The sequence below is a fragment of the Canis lupus genome, chromosome 7 (genome assembly GCF_011100685.1).
Source record: "Canis lupus familiaris isolate Mischka breed German Shepherd chromosome 7, alternate assembly UU_Cfam_GSD_1.0, whole genome shotgun sequence".
Taxonomy (NCBI): domain Eukaryota; kingdom Metazoa; phylum Chordata; class Mammalia; order Carnivora; family Canidae; genus Canis; species Canis lupus.
The window spans coordinates 11,222,951-11,241,916 of NC_049228.1; the positions used below are offsets into that span (position 1 = coordinate 11,222,951).

At 44.1% G+C, this 18,966-nt stretch overlaps 1 long non-coding RNA gene across 1 annotated transcript; it reads left to right on the forward strand.

The window, feature by feature from the left end:
* Positions 1 to 12,817: 12,817 nt before the first annotated feature.
* On the forward strand, positions 12,818 to 16,089 carry LOC111096866. The gene is made up of 4 exons (XR_005361590.1): positions 12,818 to 12,955; positions 14,628 to 14,688; positions 15,146 to 15,305; positions 15,958 to 16,089. It is a non-coding gene; the product is annotated as an uncharacterized LOC111096866 (long non-coding RNA).
* The last annotated feature ends 2,877 nt before the right edge of the window (positions 16,090 to 18,966 follow it).

The following is an 18,966-nucleotide window of genomic DNA, read 5'->3' on the forward strand; positions in this document are numbered from 1 at the left end:
AACTCTTCGAAGCTGTTTCATTGGTGTGGGGATCCTTTTGTCCTCTGAGTATTCATTATCGGAGTCCAGTTGCATATGGAAGGAAAAATCATTCTAACAAGAAAATTCTTGGTAATAATGAGACCACTTATAAAAGTCAGTCTCCACTCAACCATTCCTCCCCGTTTAATGCTGGAGTTGTAACCCTGCCCATTGGGTCAGTATCTTTAACATTTTTGGTTTTCAGTCCATCTCTAATTTTAGGGTATGGGAAACATTTGACAACACTAATGCAAATAAAATATAAATATTTTTATATTTTTATATATAAATCTATTATATATTTATATTTTATATTTATATATAAATATAAATTAAATTATACATAAATATAAATATAAATACAAAATTGCAGAATGAAATTGAAAATCTTGCAGAAGATCCAGGTTTTCCTGAAGTTGTTGGTAACGGTGTGGAGACTACTCTAGCATAGGCAAAGCCTTTGGCAAAGGAGATTGGGGTTTGATTAATTGAAAATTGAAGAAGAAACAATGGAAATGGGTGACGACAATATAGGTGTTTGAAAAGAGGATTATTTGAACACTAAGAACACTGATGTAACACCTGAGTATTTAGAAAATGATCCTCTTTATTCTCTTATGTCTTGCCAAAAATGAAGTGAAAAACGTCATGTCCATGGGAACTTTAGAATTCTTTAGTCTGTCACCTTAGAGATGAAGACCCAGAGAGGTGAAGATGCACAGAGTCCCACTGCTGGTAATGGACAGGGGCCAACCTTAGAATCGCCCACCTTGCCAATTCTTCTGGGCACTCCAGCTGGAGTTTGACTCCCTACATCCCACCCATGAGCAAATCCTCCTGGCCTCTCTCCCAAAACACTCCCAGAATAATCTGACTGCTTCTTTTCACCCCCCCACTCCCCATCTCCCACGTCCCTTTCCTGGATTGCTGCAATAGCTCCTAGCTAGGCTGCCCTCCCCCCACTTGTCCCTGGGTTCCAAGTAGCAGTTGCTGTGATCCCTTTAAAGCAGATCTTACCCCTCCTCTCTCAAACATTCCAGCGGCTTCTCCTCTCCTTCCAGATGAAATCCCAAAGCCTCCCTGAGATGATCAGGCCTAGCCAAGTCTTGCTCCTGTTTACCTCTCCTCTCCCTCTGTGCTCTGGTCACCTGGCTTCTTTGCTCTTCCAACTCCCTCTGAAAACTCTCCGTCCAGGGTCTTCACGCTTCTCCTGCTGCCTAGAAGGCTGTCCTTGAGATATCTCACTTCCTTTTCATTCTTTGCACATGTCCTGAGCCCCTACTTAAAAGAGCACCTCAATGGGGCACCTGGGTAGCTTAGTCAGTTAAGCCTCTGCCTTTGGCTCAGGTCATGATCCTGGGGTCCTGGGATGGAGCCCCACATCAGGTTCCCTGCTCAGCCAGGGGTCTGCTTCTCCCTCTGCCTCTGCCTGCAACAACCCTGCTCATGCTCTCTCTCTCTCTCTGTCAAATAAATAAGTAAAATCTTTTTTTTTTTAAAGAGCACTTCACCTTGTTATCCCTTCCTATGGATTTTTTCTTCATAAGAAAAATGATTGAGGCCTGGCCTATATATTTTTATGTTTATTATCTACCTTCCCACGTCAGAATGTAAGTTCTATAGTCATTGCATGTTTTCGGTGTATTTGTCAGGCATCTGTATTACTTTTGTTGGCAAGTCCTATTAAAACGCTAATGCTGTTAATAAATGCTAACTAAGTAATTCTTGAATAAACAAGGAAATACATAAGCATGAATGATAAAATGAATAATTTAAATGATCTATATTGGGGCATGATGTAAGAAAATTGTTTTAGAAGTCAGAATATTTTGCCAAGTTGCTTTCCCCAGCAGCATTTCATCCCACCGTGATCTATCTGTCCCGTGCAGCACCCCTGTTTTCTTTTTGGAGGCTCACCCGGGGACCCCAAGCCTGTTCAGACCCCTGCTTCTCACTCCCTCTTGGTGATTCGACTGGGGGCAAGAACACTCATTCAGAGCTTCAAGATCACAGGCGTGCAAGGGCGTCGGGAGTCTTGCTCACCTAGAGCCATTGGGGGTAGAAGAAATTTCTTACAGGGATGAGTGACTTTTTACTTTTTTTCCCTAAATTTAGAATCCAGGCAGTTCTCTCTTGATCAGAGATTACTTATGTAGTTTCTGGGCATTTGGGCCTTCATCTGTACTCCTGTGTTTTGGCCAGAAGGAGGGAAATTCTCCCTTCAGCTGCCAGTAGTGAGAAAAGAGCTTGAAACTCCACTTCTTGGATTTTTTTCCCCCTTGATGGGCATGGGGTTGGAGGGATGCTGGAGAGTTGGGCAAAAAAGGGAAGCATGTGCTGTTTAGGAACATTAGTTTTTGCAAGTTTGGGAACCATTTAAGGACATGTTTTTAATTTTAATTATTACTATCAGTTAATGCTGGAGAAGGGACCTTTTTTTAAATTTTTTAATTTTTATTTATGATAGTCACACAGAGAGAGAGAGAGAAGAGAGAGAGAGGCAGAGACATAGGCAGAGAAAGAAGCAGGCTCCGTGCACCGGGAGCCTGACGTGGGATTCGATCCCGGGTCTCCAGGATTGTGCCCTGGGCCAAAGGCAGGCGCCAAACCGCTGCGCCACCCAGGGATCCCTGGAGAAGGGACCTTTGGGGGACATGTGAGGTGAGGTGAGGACGTGGGGAACTCAGCGTAGAGTAAAAGTCATCACTCCAGTTGAGGGAAGGTGGCCAAGCTCAGGAAGACGAGTGTGAGTCTACACACCTGGAGAGAGGTGTCACCCAGGGCAGATGAGCAGCAGCTCCGTCACATGGGGCAGCTGGGTGACTCTCTTCTCAGGGGGGTGTCGGTGTCTGGGAGCTGAAGATGACTCAAGGTGACCCACTTGGCTCTTACCACCCTCGATCCTGGGTTATTCCCCTATGTTTCAGGGTTGGCAATACTTAACTCATTTTGGTGGCAACTGATCTGACAACTTGGCACCAGGGAGCGTTTCAGGGCAGCCAGGGTCTATTGTATCTGCGGTGCCTCCCCCACGACAGCATGGACTGGGGGAAGTTTGGAGGGTCTCCTGCCCTTGGCTCTGCCCTGTGAACACTTGCCTGCACTGTTTCTGCAGCGTGCAATTTCCCTCATGCTGCACAGCCAGAGCGAGCCTGGCCCTTTCCATAAACCCCGGTCCTGATTGAAAGATGAGTGAGCCTACTAACTGCTGTCTGCAGCTTCCCCAGCCCCACAATGTGAGGACAGGGTAATGATGTCCAATTTTGCACACTTCAGATCCATTAGTAGCAATTACCTTTCTCGAGGTGTTTTGAGTTAGTTTTAACATAGCATTCTTACAGTTGGTGGATAATGACAGTAATAATGTGCACAACATTTTCAAGTCGCTGTTTTTAGCTACAATAACACCATTAGTAGGTCTATTTAACAGATGCATTTCATGCTAAAAGTTAAGGTTCTTATGATTCCTGTCCCTTCCCCCATGCAAACTTTTGCCGCTGTTTTATTCAATGGAGATTTTTACTTTAAAGTTTCAGAGCTGCTTCCCCCCTACCCCCTCTTCTGGGTCTTCCTATTGAACCGAGATGGTTGTATGACTGGTTTGACCTAGAATTATTAATTCTTTATATGTTTTTATTTAGCTGTTCTTTTTGTGACTTGCAACCTGACCTAGAAATCCAAAGCTCGCAAAAAATGGAAAAATGTACATATTTTCTAAAAACTCGTTGGGATGTTTACGAGAGGTTATCGGGCTTTACATGAAGTCTTTAAGGCAGTGTGCGTGTGTGTGTGTGTGTGTGTGTGTGTGTGTGTGAACTTCCCCTCAATAATCCAGAAGATCTGAGTGTTTATTCTACCCCACCTGCCCCAGCTCAGGAGAAGGGATAATTATGTGTCCTATTGGACACTCCTGACCTCTTCCTTCCTTCCTTGCTCCTGTTACTTCATATTGTTACTTCATCTCCAGATTGAAGGCAGTTATTCAGTGCCTCACCTTCCTGTGTTAGTTTTCTAGGGCTGCCTTAACCAACTGGGTGGCCTCCAACAACGGACATTGATTCTGGAGGCTGACAGTTTGCAAATAAGGAGCTGGCAGGGCCGTCCTCCCTTCTAGAAAATCCTTCCTTGCTTCTTCCAGCTTCTGATGGGTCCTGGCTTCCTTGATTTATGGCAACCTAACTCCCACCTCCACCTCTGTCTCCTCATGCATCTAAGTCCCTTCATGTTGCATTAAAAAAAAAAGATTTTATTTATTTATTCATGAGAAACACAGAGAGAGAGACAGATATAGGCAAAAGGAGAAGTAGGCTCCTGGTAGGGAAACTGATGCAGGACTCGATCCCAGGACCCTGGGATCATGACCTGGACCAAAGGCAGACACTCAACCACTGAGCCACCCAGGTGCCCACGTTGCATTCCTTTTTACAAAGAAACTAGTCTTTGTTGGATGAGGGCCCACCCTAATGACAGCATTTGAGCTTCATTTCATCTGTAAAGGCCCTTTCTCCAAATAGGGTCACATCCACAGGTAACAGGGATTAGGACTTCCCTCTATCTTTCTAAGGGACACAGTTTAACTCATAATGCCCTGCAAGAAAATTTGTAGCCTTGAAGTCTAGAGTATTTGATGTACCCCTTTCAGCAGTGTTTTCTAAAACCTTGACTAGGTTCTAGTCCAGGGTCTTCTTGCCAAACATATTAGAGAAACTCTGTATCTACATCCCTGACTGAAGATGCTGATTAGCATATTAAAGGCTCTGAGAAGCCTTGCTGTAAAGACACAAAGCTTGCTGTAAAGCCTTGCAAAGCCATACTTTTCCCACTAGGTTTTTTGACCCCAGGGACTTTTTTTTTGCTCCAGGTTTCCTCCATTAACAGCAATGGCATATACTTTGGGGGAATATAGGCCCATTGAATGAAGTTTGTGCTATATAGATGTCCCAATGAGGTAAGCAGAATAATATGGCATTTAGTTGATCAATGTATATATTTTTGGATAGCATGAAATGTGCCCTGTAAAATAGGAGCGGTTTTTAAAAGACTTTAAAAGTTCTGAGTGCTACCTGAATTCAGCCTAGAGTTGGACAGAATGGCTTGACAAACCCTCCACCCACCACCTGCCCCTTGCTCAGTCTACTCACCTGACCCCTGGATGGTGTGTTTCCTCATTTGAAAATAGGGACAAGCACATATCTTAAAAATGTACTACACATAATTACTATTTGAGCCTAGTAATTCAGCCAGGAAAAATCAATGAAGTCAGTGTATCCGTGTGCTATATTCTGTGGTTTCAATCACAATGATTTTATTTTATTTTTATTTTTTAAAAACTTTATTCATAAAAGAGAGAGAGAGAGAGAGGCAGAGCGAGAAGCAGGCCCCATGCAGGGAGCCTGATGTGGGACTTGATCCCAGGTCTCCAGGATCACACCCTGGGCCAAAGGCAGACACTAAACTGCTGAGCCACCCAGGGATTCCCCAACCACAATGATTTTAAATGAAGTGATAGAATGCTGAGCTGCCTGGAGGAAACTTGATTTTCTGCTTATATTTAAAGAAACATAATGATGATAATTTTCTGACAACAGTAACAAAAAATCCTCTTTTTGATCCTTTCAACACGTGAGTTCTTGCATCTTTTTACAAAAAGTTTAATCCCAGGTGAGCTTTTTGGCAAACTTGTGATGGTTGCCTCTTTCCCCTCCCTGTCCGTTGGTGCAATCTGAGGGGTTGCAAATCCGTTTCAGTATGAGCGTAGGCAACGCCTGAGTGGGAAGGTCAGTCTCTTGGCAGAAATGCCACATGTTACATTATAAAGCCGAATAAAAATGTTTTTTTTTTCTTTTAATCAGGGGTTTGTCCTGGTTTAAGATAAAGCTGGCACATTATTAAAAATAGATACATTACACAACTATTTCATAAAAACGGATTATTTGTTTTTTAAAAATACACAATTTGGAGTTCACCTCAAGTTCCCTTTAAATTGTAAATACTCCGGGTGTATTTCAGTTGAGACTTAATTTACATGTATGCTTTTCTGATCAAATCCGTAGATGTGTAGGTGTTCAAATCCTGACCAACTTCACTCCTTGCGATTCCTGTAAATTATGCAGATGACTTACTCAGGGAATTTCAGTTTTCTTATCTGTGAGATGGGAATAATCACACTGACCTCAAATGGTTATTGTAAGGACGAAATGAAAAGATGTATTTAAACCTCTGTTCCTGGTATATGAAGCATTTAGCTTCCTTCCCAGCATATATATACATATAATGTGTATCAAAAGCTTAGCTAATTACTCAATAAATGTAGTTGCTATTATCTACTACCTTATAATAGTTTACCTCTTTCATTCACTTCACAAGTACTTATTGAATGTCTATTGAGTGCCAGGCACTCTTGAAACTGCTCAGGATATAAGAGAGGACAAACAATTTCCTTTCTGTGTGAAGCTTTTGTTTTAGGGAGAGGGTGGCAATGAAAAAATTAATAAGCAGACAGTATGTCAGATTCTGAGAGTCACTGTGAAAAAAATTAAGCAAGATAAGGTAGGGAAGGCATGCAGTGTGTGTATGTGTGTGTGTGTGTGAGAGAGAGAGCATGCGTGTGTGTGTGTGTGTGTGTTATGGCATGGGGGTGGGGTTGTGGGTTGTTATTTTATATAGAATGGTTAGGGAAGCCCTCATCACCAATCATGTGCCATTTGAGTAGACAGAAAGTGAGGAAAGAGCCTTCAGGAATAAGAAGCAGCAAATGCAAAGGCCCTGAGGTATATTTGTGCATGGCAGTGTCTGAGAAGCTATAGGAAGTTAGCATGGCTGGGGCAGGATGAACCAAGGGGATGATAGTTGGGAGGTTAGGTCAGAAAGGACCCCTAGACAGATCAGGTGGTCTTGTAGGACCTGGTGCACACTTCGGATTTTACCTTGTGGGAGATGGAACCATTGGCAAGTTTTGAGCAGAGGAGGAATAAGATCTGGTTGTTTCAAGAGGACCAGTCTGGCTATGGTGTTGAGAATATACCATACTGCAACAGGAGTGTAACTCACACTTTATATCAACTATATAATGGGCATAGGTCTCTGAAGAAAGCGTTCTCTGACTCATTACTTGTTTTCTGTCTCTAGCCTTAGTCCCTGTGCCCTGCGGTGCGCTCTCCTTTTGTAGTTGCCCATTTCCCAGGGCAGCTGAATATCACTGATGCCAGGGATAGTGTCTTAGCTCAGGCCACCATCACAAAATACCATAGACTGAGTGGCTTAAATAACAGAAATTTGTCTCTTTCTAGAGACTGGCAGTCAAGGTGCTGGCGAGGTAAGGTTTTATTCTGCAGCCTCTTCTTCTGGTTTGTAGCCTGACCTCCATCTTCATTGTGTGCTCAAATGGCAGAGAGAGGTTCTGTGTCTTCTTCCAAGGACACCGCCAATCCTATCCTATCATGACTCCACCCTTCAGGCCTCATTCAACCTAAAGTGCCTCCAAGATGACCCTTCCTCTAACATATGGTCATCGGGGGCTGGGGCTTCAAGGTATGAAGTTTGGGGCAACATAAGCATTCAGTCCATACAGGAAGGAAGTGGCATATTAAGAGTTTGGTTGTTTTTACCAGAATGGAGAGTGGCATATTAGAGCACATTAGTAGCATATTAAGAGTTTGGTTGTTTTTACCAGAATGCTCATTTCGCTAATATAAAAACCTGCCACCTCTCTCTTCAGAGGAACCTAGAAGTCATGGTCACTTGTCATCCTGAGGTGTAACCTAGCACAGTTGCCCTAGGCATGATAACATATGATACCAGGGGATTGAGAGCCGGGGAAATCAGGACCGTATCCTGAAGGCCTCCATGGGAGTGCTTTTACCAGATTGCATTGTATCCCCTCTTTTTATTTGTTTGTTTGTTTGTTTATTTCAAGTGTCATGAACATAGCAGATTGGACTGTTACATGAGAAGCTTTAGGAGGAGACAGTCACCAGCATCCCCTCAGCAGGGTTGCCACAGGCTTTGTGCGGGCTGTGCTCTGTACAGGGGCTCCTGCCTGAGAGGGGATGGGTGACGGCTGACATCCAGCCGAGCTCCTCTTGCCAAACCTGAGCCCTTGGGGCCACGAGGGCCCAACGGGCACCATTTTCTAACCCACATGGAAATAATGATGGGCCAGCAGCGGTTTCCTGACTGCAAGAGTGTGATGGGATGTTGAACAGCATCTTCTTTGTCCTTAGAAGGACTTTCTTTCCAATGGGAGTATGGGAAGTAGTTGTGCTTCCTTGGGCTACCGTTATTTTGTTTTATGTTATGGGTATTTACAGCTGTGTTTCCTCCTCCCGTGGACTGGGAGGACGCTCAGAACCTGGTTGGCACCTTCCTGCTGGAAGTAGGCAGGATTTCATGGTAGGCATTCTGTGTGCTCAGAGCCTTTCTGATAGGATTCCTGGCCTCTTCAGGTGCTATGGGTGAGGCCGGGACATGCTTATGAATTTCTTAATTTGAGAATATGTATTATGGTTCATAATTGAGTTTTGGTCTGCTTTATGTTAGGGGATTATTATAATAAGTTTGCATTCATTCCATAGGTATTTACTAAATATCCCACTCTGTGCTGGTCACAAAATGGGGGCTCTACCCTCAGGAGCTGGTATGCTAATCAGGGAAGAGACAGGTAAACAAGCGAGCAAGGTGACTATAGTTTGGGGCAGTGTCTCACGGGAAGCAGGGAGGTGCTGGCCTGGAGAGTTACTGTGGATGAGGTGGGGGAAGGGGGAGGTAGAAGGGGATGGGTCCTTCAGACAGAGTAAGGGGAGCTTCTAAAGAGCATTAATTTAGATGATGTAAGTTCAGTTCTTAGCTTTGTGCCTGACACATGGTAAGCTCTCAATTCTCGAAAAGTGTTATTGTTACCGTCCACTGTCACTGCTCCCTCATTACATGCTGCTCAACACCCGAAGGCCAGAGGAACACATTGCCAAGTCAAAAAGATGGAGAAGGAGGGGATCCCTGGGTGGCTCAGCGGTTTAGCGCCTGCCTTTGGCCCAGGGCGTGATCTTGGAGTCCCGGGATTGAGTCCCACATCAGGCTCCCTGCATGGGGCCTGCTTCTCCCTCTGCCTGTGTCTCTGCCTCTCTCTCTGTGTGTCTCTCATGAATAAATAAATAAAATGTTAAAAAAAAAAAAGATGGAGAAGGCGATGGATGGATGGTTGGGGAACTCCAGTTCATGACAACCAGATGTGTCTTTCCCCTCCTTCCCTCTTGAAAGGTAGGCCTTCCTTGTTGGATGGTACTGAAGGACATGGTTGCACAGCTCTGTTCAGGTTTGTGATTTGAGCCCTTATTCCAAATAGTCATCCCCAAGTACTAATCTGCTGCAACAGCCCCACATCTTTATTTTTTACTTTTTAAAAAATAGTTTATTTATTTATTCATGTGAGACACACAGAGAGAGGCAGAGACATAGGCAGAGGGAGAAGCAGGGTCCCTGCTGGGAGCCCAATGTGAGACTCGATCCCAGGACCCAGGGATCATAACCTGAGCCAAAGGCAGATGCTTGGGCACTGAGCCACCCAGGTGCCCCACATCTTTAAATCTGTATTTTCCTGACTGTATTTTCAGTTCATGTCTACTCAGAACCAGATGCAAAAAAATTTTGAATTAACATGGAAGCAATGAGTAGGAAAAGGCCCTTCTTTGCAGAGATAGTAATATTCAGTGTACAGGAGAGTTGTTGGATGGGTTAAAATGTATCCCTTCTAACATCATGTTTTTGAGCACGCTCTGAGCTTCTGGAGCCAGTCAGCCTCTCCTGTGGAATGATTAGGGCCTGAGGTGGGGAGTTTGGGTGAGTCTAACAGGTTGACGTCGCTGTGTTCCTAAGAAGGATGTGAGGCCGATCCCAGGGCAGGAGCTCACCTTGCTGAAGTACAAGAAAAGCCGAGGCTTTCCATCTTGCCCACAACTCAGTGCCTTCCCTTGGTTACCTAAGGGAACCCACTTACAACTCTATTACCCGGTAAATTAGGAGAGTGATTCAGTCAGGTATATTTATCATGAAGAGAACTGAAGATAATTAATACACTGCATTGAATGCAAATTGCACCCACAGCACTTATCTCATTTTCAATTAGCACAAATGTTACAGCACTGCAGGCTTGTTATGGTTTTACCATGGGCTGGGTAATTAATTTCCGTGAGCCACATATCAGGCACCTGGTAATGCCGTTTATTAATAAATGTCACCCCAGGTATCGGTTTGTTAGAAGAGGTAAATAAATGGAATGCGCAGTTGTCTGCCCTGTGCAAATCTATTTTTACACCTCGCTGAATCTTTTCACTTGTTTGTTTATTGACTTGAGTGACTCCTGAGATTACAATTGCAAACAAAAGAAGATCCCCACCCGTCATGTGGCCTCAAAGGGGGAATTCCCGTCTCTTCCCCCTCAGGGACCGTCAGGCCTATGTGTGGAGTTAGTCACAGGCCAGGTTGTGTTGCTTCAGAAAGCATTTTCCCAGAAAAGACCCCTAGGAGAGTCAGAGAGGAGAGACTTCTCCTGGCACATCTGACCCACCCCAGCAGATGCTCTCACTTGGGAACCCCACCACCCTGTCCCTTGCCTTGTAAATCTTGGAGAAGCAGTAGATCTTACAGACCCCCTTCCTGGTGCCCCCAAACTGTCTCACCCTGGCCCCCCTTCCCTGCTCTACTCATTTATACTCTTAGTTACTAAAAAGGGTTCTGGTCACTAATTCCAGTGTGAGCATAGGAGCTGTTTCCCCACACCACCAAGCAATGCTTGAATGCGGGCTTGGGGGTTCTACAATTCAACTCAATTCTGGCACAATCTGTAAGGAGGTAGCATCAGATTCCACAGGTTGAGGGCTCAGTCCCACAAAACTGCTTCTACTTTAATCACAAATTATGTTTGTCCCCTGAGCTTTTTTTTTTTTTTAGATTTTATTTATTCATGAGAGACACACAGAGAGAAGCAGAGACCTAGGCAGAGGGAGAAGTAGGCTCCCTGCAGAAGCCCGATGTAGGACTCGATCCCAGGACCCCAGGATCATGCCCTGAGCCCAAGACAGACACTCAGCCACTGAGCCACCCAGGTGTCCCTGTTCCCTGTGATTCTGACCAACCTGCTATAAATTCATGACCTCCTCCCCCTCAGAATTGCCAGTCATTTGCCAGAATGACTCACAGAATTCAGGGAAATATTCACTTACATTTATCAGTTTATCATCGAAAGATTTGATAAAGGACACAGAGTAGTATCCAGGTGGAAGAGATGCATGGGATGACATATATGGAGAGGGTGCTGAGCTTCCAGATCTTCTGCAGGCATGCCACGCTCCCTGAATCACCTGTTGACCAATCTGGAAGCTCTCTGAAACCTGTCCTTTTGAGTTTTTATGGAAACTTCATTACATAGGACATGTTTGATTAAATCACTGGCCATTAGTGATTGATTCAACCTGTGGCCAGGGGTAGGGGGGTGCGGCCCTTCTCCTCCCTGGAGGTTGGAATGGGACTGCAATTTCTAACCCTCTAGTCATATGGTTGGGGTCCCAGAAACCAGCTCCATCCTTAGGAGCTTTCCAAACATCACCTCATTTACCTAACAAGAGGCACCTTTATCTTCTCCTCACTTAGGAAATTATCAGGATTTTAAGAGTTTAGTGCTAGAAATGGATCCAGTCTCTCTCTCTATATATAATATATATAATAAATATATGAATATATAAAAATATATATTATATATGTTATATATAGTATATGTATAATAAAATATATATAAAATTAAATATTTTATTTATTTATTTATTCATGAGAGACACACAGAGAGAGACAGAGACACACAGAGGGAGAAGCAGACTCCCTGTGAGGAGCCCGATGTGAGACTTGATCCCAGGACACTGGGATCACACCCTGAGCTGAAGGCAGATACTCAACCACTGAGCCACGCAGGCATCCCCCAAACATATATTTCTTATTCTAAGTCACAATATCAGGGCTTACTCACCTGTGACACTGGGTACTCTATCATAACAAAGTGGTAGGATTTGGTGGTCTTCCAGCAAAAGTGGGTTATTGAGCAGAAGTCCCATATTTCTGTGAGCTTTTCCACATTTCTGACTTGTATCTTCTCTCTCCATACTGGCAGGTGACATTAGATTTTTTTGCAAAAAAAAAACCAGTTAGAAGATTTGGACTGCATACTTACTATGGGTCTGGAACTTTTGGAGCTGGAGAGTTATGTGCCTAAATCTCATTTTATCACAGCTCTTGTGGTGACATCAGTTTGGCCAAGTAAACACTTTGCACTCTGCCCTGAACCAGTAGGGACCATGATCAAAAGTTAGCAATTCTGGGCAGCCCTGGTGGCGCAGTGGGTTGGTGCCGCCTGCAGCCCAGGGCATGATCCTGGAGACCCGGGATCGAGTCCCATGTCAGGCTCCCTGCATGGAGCCTGCTTCTCCCTCTGCCTGTGTCTCTGCCTCTCTCTCTCTCTCTGTGTCGATCATGAATAAATAAATAAAATCTTAAAAAAAAAAGTAGCAATTCTCATCCTACTTTTTGAATTTTGTTGCTCCTTGAGTTTCCTTGAGGATCCTATTTGAAGAGCCACTGTGATTTAACTGAGTTCATCTGTATGAAGCACTAGGCATGGTGCCTGGTACCTAGTAACTTGGCTGTGATTAGTATGATTGTTGTGACATCATACTGGTGACATCATCTCATAGGCTTCTACAGGGAGTGATCATCTGTTTAGCAGATTTTTATTGAGCACCTACTATGTGTCTGGCACTGTTTTGGCACTGCAGATGAAACACAAAAATCCTGGTCCTAATGAAGACGGGAGATGTTCTATTGAAGAAAGAAACAAACAGATCAGCAGGATATATAGTGTGCCAGACAGTTTGAGTGCTAGAGAGAATACCAGGTAGGAAGAGAAGACTGGAATTGGAAGGGGGTTCTGGCTTGCAGCTTTTACCTTTACGAAGGTCTTGCTGAGAAGGTGTTCTTTGAGTAGAGAGAGACATGAAGGAGGTCAGAATCAGCTCTTAGATGCCTGGGGAAGAAGCCTTCTAGATAGAGGGTATAGCAGATGTAAAGGTGCGGAGACAGGAAGATGCCAAGAGCCCAAAGGAGGCCAGTAAGTCCAGAGTGAAGTGAATGGGAGGAGATGGAGGAGAGGAAGTCTCAAGGATTGTGCCTATTAGGGCCTTGTGGGAGGTTCTAAGAACTTTGTGTTTTACTCTGACATAGGATATGGTGAGAAGATATTGAGTAGAGGAAGATGGGCTCTGACTTAGATTTTAGAAGGTTTTCTCTGGCTTTTGTGCTGAGAAATAGACCATAGAAGGACAAGAGCAGAAACAGGGAGACCACTAAGGAGATGTATTAGTTTCTTATTGCTGCTGTGACAAATTACCACACATTTAGTGGTTTGCAACAGCACAAATTTATTATTTTACAGTTCAGGAAGCCAAGGTCCTAAAAATCAAGGTGTGAGCAGGGCTGTGTTCTTTCCAGAAGTTCTAGAGAAGAGTCCATTTCCTTGACTTTTCCAGCTTCTAAAGACTTCCTGCATCTCTGGACTCTCATTCTTCCCTGGTCTCGAAACCAGCAGCAAACTGTCTTCATCTTTCTCTGACATCTGCTTCCACTGGCCCATTTCCTTTTTTGACTCTGACTTTCCTCTTTCCCATATAAGGACCCTTGTGATTAAGTTGGTCTCATCTGCATAATCGAGGATAATCCCCCTGTTTTAAGATCCTTAAATTCATAGCACCTGCTAAGTCCCTTTCGCCATGTAAGGTATTCACAATTTGAGGGGATTAAGATGTGTTCATCTTTGGAAGACCATTATTCTGCCTACTGTAGAGGTTTGTGCAATTGTGTAGGTGAAGAATGAAAGTGGTTTGGGCACAGGTGGTGAGAAGCGATTGGATCCTGGTTATATATCAAGCTACCTCATATCTTGGGCCAGCTTCAGCATGGAAGGTTCCAGAATTCTCTGGTCCTATGGCATGGGAATCCCCATTTTCATTATAATAATTTCAACTGACTTGGGGCCTATTTCTCATCCCCTCTAACTAAGGAACCATGGACAGTTGTGGCGCGAAGGGACTTCAGAAGCTATAGCAAGTTCCCAATTATGCCTTTATAAATTCCTGCTTTGTCCTGGGTGCATTGAAAGCTCCTTGGATGCTTTTGTACCAACTTTATATCTGATCATTCTTTTATTCATTCATTCAGCATTTCCTGGGCATCTGTTGAGTGCACTGCTCTGTGCTATGTAAAAGTAGAAATAGAAAATGTAAGAGTCATGATCCTTATCCCTGGGAGATAGGGATCTATTTGCAATCTCTTTGGAAAGAAATCAGAGAATAATTTTAGAGCCAAATGTGAGTGAAAAATGAAATGCAAGATTTATGCATCAGTACCAAGGGGAGTAAAGAATGTGGAGAGGCTTCTTAAAAGAAGTAATAGGTCAATGGATTTTTAGTTTTCAACTGAGGGCCAGAGAATTGCCAGCTTTTAATTTTGTCAAGAATGAACACTAGAAAAATTTATACCATCTCTTATTGCCATCATTTTATAATATGCAGAACATTGAAGCATCCAAGAAATGAAAAGACCATGATCAGGGCACCTAGATGGCTCATTTGGGTAAGCATCCAACTCTTGATTTCTGCTCAAGTCATGATCTCAGGGTCATGAGATTAAGCCCTGCATTAGGCTCTGTGCTCAGCAGGGAGTCTGCTTGAGATTCTCCCCCCGCCCTGCCCCTTCCCTGCTCACTTATAAACACTCCCTCTCAAATAAATAAATAAATAAATAAATAAATAAATAAATAAATAAATAATTTTTTAAAAAAATAAAAGACATGGTCTCAGAATAAAGGGGGAGTCTCTTGTATGAAACATATTTAGCTTTACTTGCCTAAAAACTCTTTTGTATAAAACCTCAGTGCTTTATTTTTCTCATTTCACTGAGAGTTGTTGTGCATTGGTACAGGTATCTAGACCTCAGCCTAGAGACAAAAGGCTGTTTGGGTTTATAGTTTGGATTTCTGACTTTTGGGGGCGTGACTTTTCCTCTGTATTTCTTTGGGCTCTGATTTCAGATGGCTGGTGACCAGATGACAAGAATCTAATGTTTTGCTTGTGGATATTCTTGAACCTTGTCCCTGCTCCTGGCTCCTTTACCAGTGGGAAGTTTGGGAAGCAGAAAAGGGAAGAGAAATGCAGACCAGTTTGCACTGGGGCATCTGTGGTCATCTTGTGGTGAGTGAGTGGTTTGCCCAAATGATAGTCTAATTATACATGGAGATTTGGGGATATTCTGTGGGTTTTAGTCATCATGATTGTGTTAGTTTCCTTGGCTATTACAACAAATGACCACAAACTAGGTCACAGTATTCTCTCACAGTTCTGGAGCCAGAAGTCTGAAATCAAGGTGAAATCAAATGCTCTCTCTGAAGGCTTTAAGGAGAAAGGCTTCCTCACCCCTTCTTAGCCTTGGGTGGTTGGCCAGCCATCCTTGGTGTGTTCCTTGGCTCACAACTATATCATTCCAATCTCTGCCTCTGTCATTCCATGGTGTTCTCCCTGTATGTCGACATGTAAGTTTGTCTCTTATTATAAGAATACCACTGAATTTAGGGCCCTTCTAATCCAGCAATACCCCCTCTTAACTAATTATATCTGCAAAGGCTGTATTTTCAAATGAGGTCACATCTGATGTTCTGGCAAATTTGAATTTTGGGGAGATACTGTCTTGGGCTGAATTGTGTTCCCTCAAAATCCATATGTTGAAAACCAAACCCTCAGTACCTCAGAATATGATTGTCTTTGAAGATAGGGTCTTAAAGAGTGAATTAGGTAAACATGGAACATTGGAGTGGACTCTGATCTGATCTCACTGGTGTCCTTATAGGAAGAGGAGATTAGGACACACAGAGACACCCAGGATGCTCACACATGAGGAAAGACCATAAGAGCACACAGGGAGAAGGCAGCCATCTGCCAGCCAAGAAGAGAGGCCTCAGGAGAAACCAACCCTGCCAACACCTTGATCTTGAACTTTCAGCCTCCAGAACAGTGAGAAAATAAATTTCTGTTTCTTAGCCTACTCAGTCTATGATATTTTGTTATGGCAGCCTGAGATGACTAATACAGACATATGCAACCCAGTACAATGCCCGATTTCCTTTATTTTTAGCTTAGACAACCCAGTGTACGATGGAGGGATTCCAAAGCAGATTTCAAGATATCTGTGTTACATATGCACCTTTTGTTACCATTCCCTCCATATCTGTTCCTATGTATGGAATAGATATGTCTTACTTAGAGGATGGGTTGGCAAGGGAGGGGAGGGACTGAGCACTTTTGCACAAGATGCTGTGGGATGGCAGCTCCCAGAGGGACATCCAGAGGCCACCATCACTGGGCAGATCCTGCATTGATAAATGATGAATTTTGGTGTTCCCTTTAGTCCCAGGTTTAGCAGGCATATGGACATATCGGGGGGCAGGTATGTGAGGGGAGGGCTGGAGCGGGGGCTCTAACAGCACTGTGTCCCTGCTCTCAGCCTCATTATGGCTCCCAAGGAACTCTGTCTGACCCAGGCCAGCCCTGCCCCCTTTCTGCACCCAGTAAACATTGCCGGTTTGCTTTCTCATGAATATGGATTTCCATCATCCCTCACTGTAGGGATAGATGTTGGGGGCAGAGCTGTTGATTACATTTCCAGCCAATCATGCCCATTAGCAGGGAAGAGCGATGGGCATTATGCCTCTTCAGTGAGGAGCCATTTGCATTTGGTTGGGCCCTGCTTTCTTTCTGAGCATCCATGGACCCTCAGCGCACTCAATTACTCCTGCATCCGGCTCTTCCTCTGTGATGCTCTTTTGCTTTCTAAGTGTCTTGATTGGATTCGCCAAATAGCTTGGTGCTAACTACAGCTGTTTAGCATATCCCTGGGTGGAGGGTGATAAGTACATCATGGCTTGGGGTGGCTGTAACCAGCAGGAAATAAATATCTTTTCCTTTCTCTTTCTGCCCACACCCCTCCACACCTCTGCCCCTCAAAGAATCCCCAGTTGTTTGAGGGGAGCAGCCCCAGCAGGCCTTGAGGGACACACTGGTGCATTTTGCATCTTTTGCAGGGAAGACTTGAGGCCCTTCATCCCAGAGTTCTCTGTCCAGTTCTCTGTTGTCTCTCTTGCTCCTGGGAATGTTGGCTTCCTGGCTGCTTTGGGGGTGGGGGAGTCTCTAGGGTCTGGTGCAGATGCAGAGTTCCCTCCACCACTTCCCCTTCTGAGAAAGATGGGGGCAACCGGGTCTAAGCAGAGCCCACTGGGAAAGCAGTCTCCTTGCCTTTCCCAGATATTCCAGTGGAATCGTCAGGCCATGTGAGAAGAATGGAGGTTTGACCTGGGAGACAGGCATTCTCATGTCCTGTTCACAAGTCCTCATGACCGATAACGTGTGAAGACAACTGGGAATGCCACAAGATCTCTCTCTTTTGCAAGATCATGTTCTTTTTAACCCCCCTCTGTGCCCACAGTCCTCTTGAAAGCCCATCTCCAGAGTCACAAACATTTGTTTGCTCTTCCTGAGGTTGGAGCCCTCTCTCTCCCTGCTGTGGGCACTGCCAGCGCGGTCACCGCCAGCTTCCCCCTCGGCTGCCTTACTAGAGATGCCGTTTTGTTTTCTTTCCCTCCTTTGTTTTGCCTCTTCAAGAAAATGGAAGTGAGCACCTGAGAGAGAGAGAGAGAGAGAGAGAGAGGGAGAGAGAGGGAGGGAGAGAGAGAGAGGAAGGCAGAGGGGAAAGACTGTGAGCACCAGATGATCTGAGAATGATAAAGGAAGGTTACCTGTGTGTTTGTCAACAAGATGAAATAAATAAGAGCAAAAAGAAAAAAAAAAAGGACAGCAGTCAAAGGCAATCAAATATGTATTTAATTAAAGCAAACATAAAAATAAAAGTTACATGTTGAATCAATAAACTGCACTTTTTTCTACATGCATTTTGAACAAGACAGATCAGAATCTTGCATGATGAAGACATAATGTGTCATAATAATTAGGAACACAGACAAAAGAACAGCTAATCAGCATGCAAATGTATGCAGTTCTGGTGATTCAGATGAGGCAGATTTCTACCTCTTTTTTGCTTGATTCATCTTCATTGCTAATCATCTGAAGGCTGCCAAATGTTCACTGACACTAATGTATTATAGGTCAAGAGAGGCAGGTCTTCACCTATTACCCCCCCAAACAATATGCTTCCCTTCCCTGTTTCCTCTTCAGGATTTTCAGCAATCACTGCCAGATGCAATCAGACTCCTTGAATAGGAGCAACTGAGGCTTGTTTGTGGCTCGGATTCATTAGAATCAGGAGGCTGAAGAAAGGAATAAATTACTTAATTGCACAAAAAAGTTGCAGCCAAAGTGATGGCGAGAGAAACTGATTGTGTAGATGCGCATTAGGCCACTCTTGGAATGGGGCGTCTTAGAATAGCTGGTAGTTTGGCCTCACAGATTCAGACAGATTTGGGTGTCCTCCAAAACAGATGGCTTCACATACCATCTATTCTTCTCTTTGTCAGGTTTTACCATTTATTTGATCTTGGCCCCTCTCTGATGCTGGTTGTATTCGTTGTAACACAAATATGCATTCAGATCATATCCATTTAGTCTGGCCTCTCTCAACTTCTGTTCTTCATCTTTCTCTTTCTTTTTTCTTTTTCGTTTCTTTCTTTCTTTTTTTTTTAATTTTTAGAAGATGCTCAAGTTGAATAAAATCCTTGCCGTCCACCTCCTGAACGCTCCTTCCCATGAAATGCAGGGTATGGATGGGAAGGTTACATGAGCCTGCAGCATGGGGACTTGAGCCCAGCCTGAGCAGAGGAGGAGGGAAGAGTTGCTTCAATAGGGCAAT